Source organism: Malania oleifera, chromosome 4 (genome assembly GCF_029873635.1).
Source record: "Malania oleifera isolate guangnan ecotype guangnan chromosome 4, ASM2987363v1, whole genome shotgun sequence".
Classification (NCBI taxonomy): Eukaryota; Viridiplantae; Streptophyta; class Magnoliopsida; order Santalales; family Ximeniaceae; genus Malania; species Malania oleifera.
The window spans coordinates 20,682,380-20,695,210 of NC_080420.1; positions in this window are offsets into that span (position 1 = coordinate 20,682,380).

Genomic DNA, 12,831 nt, shown 5'->3' on the forward strand with positions numbered 1-12,831 from the left:
ATGAAGTATAGTGGTTTATCTTGGTAGGCCAGCTAGTGATAGATCCCGCCTATGGGCCGCACAACCCTGTCATGAGGGGTTAAATCATGACATACAATTATCCACAGGGAAAGTTTTTCAGTATTTATATGTACATACAGTTTACAGAAACAGAGGATGTTCTTATGTATAGTAGAAGTATTATGAATAGAAAACTTATAAAGACAGTCATGTTAAGCAACATGAACAAGGTGGTATTATATATTATTTGTAACTGTATTCTCATATTCAGTTATTCATGATTGTAGAAATGTAATTCACTCGCCACACATTAGCAATAACAGATTTCGTCTTACTGAGCGTTGTCTCATCCCATTATATTAACATTTTTTCAGGTGATCCAGTTAGGCGAGCAGATCAAGCTCGCAGGTAGAGGGACTATAGTTCTGCCCTATCAGAAGGGTGAGTCTTTTGGGGTAGAAAATATTTTTGTATAGCTCTATTCAGTTATATACGTGTAACTTGAGGATAATCTAGCTCTCTGGTATTGTAAGATATTTGTGTATGGTTGTGGATATATGACTACAACTTCTCGCTACTTAGGTGGATAATTAGACCTAAATTAGAAGGTATTAGAGCAGTGTAATTTTAGCTTATATGTGAATAACAGTATATGTGGGAAAAAATAATTTAAATTATAGCAGGTCATTGTAGTGTAGGTTGATGTCAGCCCTGTAATAATTTACCTGGTTGTATTTAGGTGTCGCCCCACCCATTAAGGGAGCATATAGTGTAATCCTTGTACTTGTGAGCTAAGGCGGGGACATAGGCAGCTTGCCAAACCTCAATAACATTTCCGGTGTCGTCTCTATTTACTACTTTATTGTACATGCTTAATTAAATTACTTGTGCAATTTAATTTTTGCTGAATACATATACTGATTTATTTTATATGCACTAAATTGACCTTAGGCTTGTGTAATACTACTACTAGTGGATTGACTTGGGGGATTAAATTTTAAAATACCAATTCACCCCCTCTTGGGATTATAGTAAAGCTAAAAATTGGTATCAGAGCCTAGTAGCTTAGACTTAATAGTTATTCGGCAAAAGATCTAGATGGCTCATAGCACTACAACCCCTTTCTCTAAGGGACCCTCTTCCACACGCCCTCCGATTTTTAGTGCTGTCAATTACACCTTTTGGAAACAGAGGATGTGCATCTATCTTTAGAATATTCATTGGAATGTATGGAGAGTTGTCTCTAAAGGAAACTATGTTCCTATGAAAACTAAAGGTGAAACTAAAGTTCCTAAGATTGAAGGAGAATATACTGATGATGATATGAAAGTTGTTAGTTTAAATGCTACGGCCATAAATAATCTGTATTGTGGTCTTGATGTGAATGAATTTAATAGAGTTATGACATGTTCATCTGCTAAGGAGATATGGGATGAGTTAGATGTCACATATGAGGGTATTAGAGATGTAAAAGATAGTAGGATTGATATGTTGACCAGTGAGCATGAAGCATTTAGGATAAACACTGGTTAGTCCATTCATAGCATGTACACTAGATTCACACACATAATTAATTCAGTGCATGCATTAGGTAAGACCTACCCTACATATGAGATGTTTAGGAAAGTTTTTAAGGGTTTGCCTCTTATTTGGGAAGCAAAGGCTACAACCATATCTAAGGCTAGAGACCTAAAGGCTATGTCATTAGATGAATTAATAGGTTCACTTATCACCTCTGAGTTAGCTATTAACGAGAGACTGAATGAGCACAATAGGATGAAAAAGGTGACTGCATTAAAAATGTCTACTAATGCTTCTAGTGAGTGCAGTAAACCTGAATATGAAGATGACATGGCTATGCTTGCTATAAAATTTAGTAGGTTCTTCAAGAAGAACAATAGCCCATACAGAAAGTCTAGAGAGTTTGCATTTGAGAAGGGAGAGTCAAGTAAAAGAAAAGAAAAACCGAATGCTACCACTTTCTATAATTGCAACAAGGTTGGGCATATGAAATCGGATTTCCATTTGCTGAAAAAGAGCTTAGGAAAAAAGAAGAAAGCCATGAAAGCAAACAGCTCATGGGATAAATAAAACAGCAACGATTTAGATTCAGATGGAAGCGACTATGAGATTGCAAACTTGTGCCTAATGACACGAGATGATGAGGTATTATCATCTTGTTCTTTATCTTCGTATTATTCTGATGATGATTGTGATTCTGATAGCATGCCTACTTTTAGAGAACTGTAATATGAATTTATTCATGTATCCAAATTGTTAAACAAAATGACCAAGGAGAATGATGTTTTGAAAAAGAAATGTGAAAATTGGTAAAAATTGTTTGAAATTGCAAAGAATTCTCATGCTTCAATTATTAAAGAAAAAGATTTGAAAATTGCCGAGCTTGAGAGAAAATTGGAGGATAGCTCCAAAATTGTTTTTAAATTTATTGACGGCCAACTAAATTTTGAAAAACTCCTAGGGCCCCAAAGAAACTCTCTTAGCAAAGAGGGGCTTGGTTTTAATGGTGTTGAAAATGTGAGACGACTTGATCTTTACTTGGGACACTTTACACAAAAATCAAAATCCCAAATCCCACCTAAAGATCCATGGTGTCGAATGAAATGTTTTAAATGTAAAAAAATTGGTTATATCCAGTTTAACTGTTCACTTTGAAATAAGCATGTAAAAACTAGAAAGGTGTGGAGAGTCAAAGGTGATCCAGTCACTAATCCTCGCAGACCCAATAGAATTTGGGGACTAGCTTCAGTTACATAAATGTTTTTGTAGGTGTGCTTGAGATCATCATCATCTAAGGACAGGTGGTACTTGGATAGCAGTTGTTCCCGTCACATGACTAGCGATAAGGCAAAGTTTGCATCCATAGTTCCTAAATAAGGAGGGCTTGTGACCTTCGAAGATAACTCCATGGGGAAATCATTGGCGTAGGTAAGGTTGGTAAGGAACCTTCTCTTGTCATTGATGATGTTTTACTAGTTGATGGCTTGAAGCACAATTTGTTGAGCATTAGTCAATTATGTGATAATGGCTATAGGGTATCATTTGAAAATGATAAATGTATAGCTTAAAGTAAATCAAATAATAAAATTCTTTTCACTGCAGATCGCCATGAAAATGTACATACTACTACTTTTGATAATCTAATTTCGCAACAAGTAACTTGTTTTTCTGTAATAAATGAAGTTAGTTGGTTATGGCATAGGCGCTTAGTGCTAGCATGGATTTTTTGTCAAAACTAGTAAGAAAGGACTTAGTGAAAGGCTTGCCTAAAACAACATTTGTGAAAGATAAAATCTATGATGTATGTTAAATGAGTAAGCAAACAAAATCAAGCTTTAAGAAAAAGAAATTCATATCTACTACTAGACTACTTGAAATGCTTCACTTAGACTTAATTAGTCCTAATTTAGTGCAAAGTCTAGGTGGGAAATCATATGCCTTTGTTACTGTTGATGATTATTCTAGGTTCACATGAGTGCTGTTTCTCTCACATGCAAAATGAATCATGTGAACAGCTTACTAAGCTATGCAGGAGAATTCAAAATGAAAAAGGCTATAAGATAACTCATATGAGAAGTGATAGAGGTACTGAATTAAAAAATGATGATATAGAAAATTATTGTGACCTGGAGGGCATATCACATAACTTTTTTGCACCTAGGACCCCTCAAAAAAATGGTGTGGTAGAAAGAAAGAATAGGTCATTACAAGAAATGAGTAGGACAATGCTAAATGAACATAAGCTACATAAATATTTTTGGGCTGAAGCAACTAGTACTGCATGTTATGTAATGAATATGGTTAATTAGGCCATCTCTTAATAGAACGCCCTATGAAATCTGGAACGGCCATATACCTAATATTTCCTATTTTCATGTGTTTGGCTGTAAATGCTTTGTGCTTAGGGATAATGAGCATCTAGGAAAATTTGATTTTAAATTTGATGAAGGCATTTTCTTAGGTTATTCTCTTAATAGTAAGCATATAGAGTTTTTAATAAAAGAACTTTAACTGTCATTGAATCTATTCATGTTGTATTTGATGAATCTAATACATTTTCTAAGAAAGATGATGAAGATGATATTGATATTAGAAAATGCTTAGACAAACTATCTATTGAAAAAAATGTAAATGAAAATTCAGAAATAAATGATAAATCATCTAAAGTTAATAAAAATGAGAGTGAGGTTTAGGAGCTACTTAGGGACTGAAAATTCATTTAGGAACCATCCTATAGATCAAATCATAGGTGAACCTTCACGTCATGTGGCTACTTGGTCCTCAAGAAACCTAGTGAGTCATTTTGTTTTCTTATCCCAAGAAGAGCCCAAAAATATTTTGAAACCATAGAAGACGAGTCTTGGGTAAGTCTATGCAGGAAGAGTTTAACCAATTTGAAAGAAGTAAAGTGTGGACCCTAGTTCCTAGGCCAAATGAACATACTATTATTGTAACTAAATGGGTATATATGAATAAGAAAGATGAGAATGGGGTAGTAACCAAAAATAAAGCTAGACTTGTTGCCCAGGGATATAATCAGGAAGATGGGATAGATTTTGATGAAACCTATGCTCCTGTAGCTAGAATCGAAGCCATTCGTATGTTGCTTGCTTATGCCGCTTTTAAGAACTTTAAATTGTATCAAATGGATGTTGAAAGCACATTTCTAAATGGATACATTAATGAAGAGGTGTATGTAGAACAACCGCCTGGTTTTGAAAATCATAAATATCCTGATCATGTATACAAGTTGTCCAAAGCCTTTTACGGATTGAAACAAGCTCCTAGAGCTTGGTGTGAGAGGCTTAGTGGTTTTCTATTAGAAAATGGGTTTACCCGTGGCAAAATTGACACTACACTTTTCATCAAATCTAAAAATGATGATATGCTCCTTGTTCAAATCTATGTTGATGATATTATTTTTGGAGCAACTAATGATGATTTGTGTAATGAGTTTGCCAAATGTATGCAAAGTGAATTTGAAATGAGCATAATGGGTGAATTGAGTTTCTTCTTAGGACTGCAAATTAAACAGGCTAAATATGGAACATTCATTTGCAAATCTAAATATGTTAGGGACTTGTTAAAGAGATTTAATATGGAAGATGGTAAAATTCTTGGTGCTCCTATGAGCTTTTCCATCAAACTTGATAAAAATGAGCAAAGAATCCCTATAGATGTGAAATTATATCGTGGCATGATTGGTAGTCTTCTATACCTCAATGCTAGTCAACCTAATATCATGTTTAGTGTATGCATATGTGTTAGATTTCAGGCCAATCCTAAGGTGTCTCATCTAGTAGCAGTCAAAAGAATTCTTAGGTTCCTAGTTGGAACTGTAGAATTAGGCTTATGGTACCCCAAGCATACGACATTTGAGATTGTTAATTATATTGATGTTGACTTTGCCAGTAGTAAGGTTAATAGGAAGAGTACTAGCGGCACTTGTCACTATTTAGGACAATCTCTGGTTTCTTGGTTCTCTAAGAAACAAAACTTAGTTGCCTTATTCATAGCCAAAGCAGAATATATTGCAACTGGTAGTTGTTGTGCTCAAACTCTATATATGAACAACAACTTGTAGATTTTGGATTGCACTACGATGCAACACCATTTAAATGTGATAATACTAGTGCAATCAATATTTCAAAGAACTCTATCTCACATTCACGAACTAAATATATTGAGATTAAACATCATTTCCTTTGTGATCATGTGCAGAAAGGAGATGTGGCACTTGAGTTTGTGTGTACAAATGAGCAGTGGGTTGATATTTTCACCAAACCACTTTCAGAAGATAGATTCATACAAATTAGACGTGAGTTAGGTCTAATGCATAGTAGAGATGCTTCCTAGATTTTTATTGAGTGCACAAACTTAGGGGGAGCTTCCTAACAATTGGTATAACAATTCGTATCATTTTAAATCAATCGTTGCATTATACTTTATGAGTTTGTTTGTGTTTTGAAATGCATAACTATCATATCTCTTGCATATTGATAATTATATTTATGTTTTATGAATACTGGACTGTTTGAGTAAGTAGTTGTGGATATATTGTCAATATATTACTCAATCAGGTCACTTGTATACAGAAATTTTTGGGAAATGCTTTATTTTCAAATAGCATGCTGTCGAAATTTCTACAAATCTTCCCAACTTATCTCTTGTATATGATTGTGTATTCCCATTTGCCTCTCTTTATACTTGAGCATTTTATTTGATCCCTTTTTTCTGTTGCCAAAAGGGGGTGAAATTAGGAAAAATTTGGTATGATCAATTTTTCTTAAAATCTTTTAATTTTCCCATTATGCATAAACTCAGGGGGAGTCTATCTTGACTGTACCCATTTTTGCATGGTGTATTTTTCATCATAAAAAAGGGGAGAATGTTGACCTTATAAGTCATTCCTAGTTTTGATAATAACAAATACTCTTTGTATTTGTTGACTTTTAAGTTTGTATGCAGGATCATACTAATTGGATCACATAAATAGCATGCAACAACTTCAAGAATTATGAAGACGCGACACACACACACACACACACACACACACACACACACACACACACATATATATATATATATATATCATTTGTTGTAATATTATTGGGTCTGTATTAATTAAAATTTCAAATGAGACTGTAGTAATCTTTGTGTGTCATGCATGTAGGTAATTGTAAGCTCAAATGACCCTTAGGTCCTCACACTTGAATGCACATGAATATAGGACTTTAGCCCAAAATCCAATAGGGTTATGGCAACCAAAGTTGGCAAGTATATTTTCCTCGGTCGACCGAACCGTGAAAAAGTCAACATGTTGACTTGACCTTCGGGCGACTGAACTCGAAAGAGCACATTTTCCTTGGTCGACCGAAATCCTATTCGAACTTTTCCCAACAGTTCGAGCTAGCGAACATTTACATTCAATATAGCTTCGAGCTACCGAATTGAGGATTTCGGGCTACCAAACTCAGGAATAGGCAATCGAACCTCGAGTAGTTCGAAAATATCGCCTTGTTTAGCCACCCGAATATAAATTCGGGCACCTGAACATGGAAAACCTGCTTTTTCATTGTGTCTGTTCAGGCGACCGAACCTTGGGCTTGGTCGACCGAAAGTCTTAGGATGGCTTAAATTTACTGCGGGTAATTAAGGTTAAAATAGGGGTTAATGTTTTAAATATAATTAAATAATTTTGAAAATTACCAGCGTGTCCCTAACAGCTAATTTTCCCCCCTTGTCTATATATACTCATTCATTTGTCTTGATTAAGGGTTGATTAGCAAGATCATTAGCAAAAAACTCTCTCAAATTTACAAAGCCTATTTTTCTAATACTACTTCCAAATACTCTCATACATTATCTCTTTGATCATCCAAGTATTGTGAGAGTCCCTAATATGCTAGTGTCCCATTTTAGATTGCTTAAAACTCTCATTTGTGTTGTTATTGATTGTATTTGATTTTGAGAGTGAAGCAAGAGATTTCCCACAGATTTAATTTGATAAATCTAGTGTGGGGAAAACTTATTACCTTGAGGGTCTTTGCATTATTTTTTCAAGATTCCTTAAGCAATAGTTTTTGTGTGCGAGGAATTTTACAAGCTTAATTTCAAACAACTCTTGTGCTTATTACATTAAGGAAAATATTTTTGAGTTTGTTTGAATACTCTTACCAGCATCTTTGAAACCCTAATCTAATATTGAGATTTATTATTTCTTGTTTCAAAGAATAGCTTATTTGAACACTCTTGTGCATATTTGAGATTATACATTATTGAGTGTTGTTTGCACATAATCACATCACCAAACTTACAATTTCTATATTGTTGATGTGCGTTTGATTGATTGTCATTGGTACATATCTACTTGATTGAGAAGCACAATCACTGTACCCGATTTGTATTGAAATACTATTGCATTCCAGACATGGCTTGAGGGGGCGATAATCTTGCCCGGAAAGATTAGTTGTGTAGGTTGAGGTCAGTCCTGTGCTAATTTCCGTTGTTGTATTTAGGTGCCGCTCTACCCGTTAAGTGAGCCTATAGTGTAATCCATGTGCTCGTGAGCCAAGGCGGGGAGGTAGACAGTTTGCCAAACCTTGATAACATTTCTGGTGTCATCTCTATTTACTACTTTATTGTGCATGCTTAATTAAATTACTTGTGCAATTTAATTTCTGTTGAATATATATACTGATTTATTTTATACGCACTAGATTGACCTTAGGCTTATGTAATACTACTGCTAGTGGATTGACCTAGGGGATTAAATTTTAAAATACCAATTCACCCCCTCTTGGGATTATAGTAAAGCTAACAATAATGCTACCAGAGACTGTACCATGGATCTCTAACATACCGGTCCTCTTACAAGAGTAAATACATATCCCATTGTAAAACTTATGTCATCTATTTCTCCAGCATTATCAGCATCAACAAACCCCATAATGGAAGGACAACCTTGTTGCTTGCTGAACATAATGCCATATCCCGATGTACCTCGTAAGTAACCGAGTATCCATTTGAAGGCTTCCCAATGTCGCCTTCCTAGATTAGAGAGAAACTTACTAACCACACTTACTACATGAGCCAAATTTGGCCTCGTACACAGCATGATATACATTAAACTTCCCATAGGACTAGCATAGGGGACCTTTCACATGTCCTAGATTTCCTCATTCATACATGGGCAATCTGTAGTAGACAACTTGAAATGATTTACAAGAGGTGTACACACCGGTCTTGCATCAGTCATGCTAAACTTGTCCAACACCTTTTGTATATAATCGCCCTGAGATAGCCATAACCTCCTTGTAGTGCTATCTCGGCGAATCTCCATCCCAAGTATTTTCTTGGCCGAGCCAAGATCCTCCACATCAAATTCCCTATATAATAGGTACTTTAACTAATTCACCTTAGTTAAATATTTTGCAGCTATCAACATATCATTGACGTACAATAACAAGAAAATAAGAGAACCATCCTCAAGCTTATTCACATATATGCAGTAGTCATATTCACATCTTTTGTAGTCAATCTTAATTAAATACGAATCAAACCGTTTGTACCATTGCATTGGAGACTATTTCAGCCCATAAAGAGATTTCTTCAACCTGTAAATAAATTTTTCTTTTCTCAATTCAATGAATCCCTTTGGCTGTACCATGTAGATTTGTTCCTCCAAGTCACCATGAAGAAATGTCATCTTCACATCCATTTGTTCCAAATGAAGATCATAATGGGCTACCAATCCCAACACAATTCTAATATAAGTATGTCGGACCACTAGAGAAAAGATCTCATCATAATCTATGTAGTGATCCTAAAAAAAAAAAAATTAAATTTTTTTTAAAAAAAAACTAAAATTATTATTAAAAAAATTAAAATTAAAATTAAAATTAAAGTTAAAATTAAAATAAATAAATAAATAAATAAATAAATATTATTAATTAAATAATATAATATAATATAATAATAATATTATATATATATATATAAAAGAACCTGAAGGATCTGAGATCCTTTAGGAAGAAGTAATGGAGACGAAGGATGCAGCCCCCCTCTCCTCTTCTCCTCTCTCCCACTCTCCTCCATCTCGTCTCTGTTATTCGGCTAATTAAAAATATGAAAATACCGTTGGACTTTGCTCGTCACCATAGACATTTCTATTGGAGCAGATCTGTCGTGGGAGCGGTGTAGGCATATCTCCTAGGGTAAGGCCAAATATAAAGCTTACCTCAATTTCTCTTAAACTTTAAACCCCATTAATGAACGGAAATTGTTAGGAGACTCGTGGGGGAATTCTCTACAATATAGCCGGAGCGGGTTTTCAAATTGTAGTTTCGGGGTACCAATCCTAAATTAGGGGTAAGTTTGATAATTTAGGCTTTTATTAGGCCATTTATGGTATTCAAAAATTTGGGAAATTTTTGGGAAAGTTACTCTAAGAATTATGACGAATAATATGGTGAAATTTGAAATTCAGGGTTTAGGGGTTTTTGAATACTTGGGGCGTAGGCCAGAGTATTAGCGGGTTTTTTTAGGAATCAGGTAAGAGGATTAAGTTAAGTCAGTAATTTTATGAAATTTGAATCAATTTAATTGTTATGTTTATATAAATATATTTATTTATTTATTATTTATTCATTTGGGAGTTTAAAGACTATTTTGAAAACCAACCGTTCGAAATGGATTTTACAAACATAGGATACATGGTATGGTATTTTTGAATAAAATGAACGGTGGAAAGCTTGTTTATTTATATGGATATGTTAAAATGTGGAAAATTGTGTGGCAGATGATTTAATTTGTATGGATTATTATATATTTGAATTTGGGATTTTGAAATACTGAATTGTTTAAGAAATACTAGAAATGCTTGTGAAAATACTGAACTGTTTATTAAATACAGGGGTTTGAATTAACGGTCGGTGGCTGGGTATTGATTGATTGACCAAGGGCCAGGATTATTATTTGATGGCTGAGGGTCGAGTTTTAATTGATAGCAATATGCCGGATTGTATTTTGTGGCTGGGGGCCAGGTTTTTGGACTAATAGGAAATATATGTGAATTAATGTTTTAAATGATGATTTCTATTATCTAAATTGTATGATATGCTTTAGGAACCCTGGGGACCAGTATATCGTGAGCACGGTACCATTGCTAGTTGACCATGTGCACCCATACTGTCTGGATAGAAGTGTAGGGGGTCCAGCCGACTGCCTGCGTGAGGTTGAAGTAAGGGCGTCGGACCTACAGCTTTGCTGTAGATGCCTGTAGATGTGTTTGCAGAGAATTTTTGACTTTGTTTGGGCTGATCACCTAGGCTTAGTCCAGCTTTCGGGCTGCACAACCCGTGCCATGGAGAAGTAAATGACGTGTTTGTCACAGGGAGTGTTTTATATGCATATTTGTTAATTTATGTGAATACGGTTAATTAATAAGATAATTTTGTGGGCTTACTGAGAAAGGTGAGTGCCCTGGTAGCAGTAATGGCACTAGAGCAAAGGGAAGCTACTTGTATGGGCGAGTAATCTTCCCTACCCTCGGCTAATTGTGTGTGTGAGTGTAAAATAATAATGCTTTCATAAATGTGTTTATCTATTGAGTGAATTGGTTATTTTCTATACACTAAATGCATGCTGGCCACACACTAACATTAACTTAGTCTTTCCCTTACTAAACTGTGCCTCACGCCTACTTTACAAACTGTATTTTTAGGAAATCCTAGAGATCATGTCTAGTAGGCTAGAAGAGCCGGACTAGTGGTGTAAATTTTATATAGGTAGTGTGTAGATAGAGATTTTATTTTTGTTTAGTTTAAGGGATGTAATTATGTGAAAATGGATATATTCGTGTATAAAGATAGTTAGAACTCTAGTAATGTAATTTAGGATTTTATATTTTATTTCCGCTGCGTATATGTGTTTTATATTTGATGAATAAGGTATCAGGTACACTGACGTCACTAAAGTAGCACTCTGGGTCCACGTGGTGGGTCGAGGTCATTATAGGTGGTATCAGAGCCTAGGTTTGTTAGTTTATGCAGACTTCGAGGATTGATAATTACCAAAGTATAGGTTGAGATAGGATAGGGATAGGAGTGGGTAGGTTAAAATGGGTTTTTAGTCTGGAAGCTTAGAGGCAGAAATCTATTGATAGACTTCTAAGATTTTCTGAATCAGTCGCGAGTTTCAGAAAACCATGGTAAATCCATCGATGGTTTCATTTCTAGGTTGAGGGACATGAACTTACGAAATTAGGTTGGAATGTTAGGATGAGTGGGTATATGTGTGAAGTTAATGTTAGGATGGAGATTTTACCTCAATGTTTATGTGATAGAATTGGGATATGAAGTATTAAATTAGAACCTATATATTATATCAATTCCATTATTCCATATTTGCAATAATTATGTTGAAGGTGAAATGTCTAAGTCGGGTTATATTCTATTTACATGCTATCAAATAGTGCTATTGTATTATTTGATTCGGGTGCAACCCACTCGTTTGTGTCTTGGGGATTTGTTAAACTATGTGGATTAGGGGTTCAACTGTTAGAGACTGAGTTAGGAGTGGACACACCGATAGGATCAGTGTTAATATGTAGCAAAGTGATTAGGGATTATCCGGTAGAGATTCAGGGGAGAGGGCTACCTGCTAACTTGATAGTCCTTGATATGCATGGTTTTGACATTATTCTGGGTATGGACTGGCTAGCATCCAGCTACATGAGCATTGACTATCGTAGGAAGGAGGTGGTATTCAGACCTCCAGGAGAGCAGCAGTTTGTATTTGTTGGGTTGTGTGTGCATTTGACACCACAGATCCTTTCTACTATCCAGGCGAAGAGGTTACTTTTGGGAGGGTGCAAGGGTTACCTTGCAGTGGTGAAGGAAGTGCCGAAGGAGGAACTCAAGTTGGAAAATATCCTAGTGATAAGGGAGTTCTCTGTTGTTTTTCTAGAGGATTTACCAGGGTTGCCTCCTAATTGTGAGGTGGAATTTGCAATTGATTTGATCCCAAGGACAGCACCAATCTCCAAAGCCCCATATAGAATGGCTCCAGCTGAATTAAAGGAGTTAAAGGAGCAACTACATGAGCTTTTAGACAAGGGGTTTAATAGATCGAGTGTTTCGCCTAGGGGTGCATTGGTTTTGTTTATGAAGAAGAAGGATGGGTCAATGAGGATGTGCATTGACTACCGAGAGATTAATAAGGTAACAGTGAAGAACAAGTATCCATTACCCCGAATTGACGACCTATTTGATCAGCTTCAGGGTATGCAGATTTTCTCTAAAATCGATC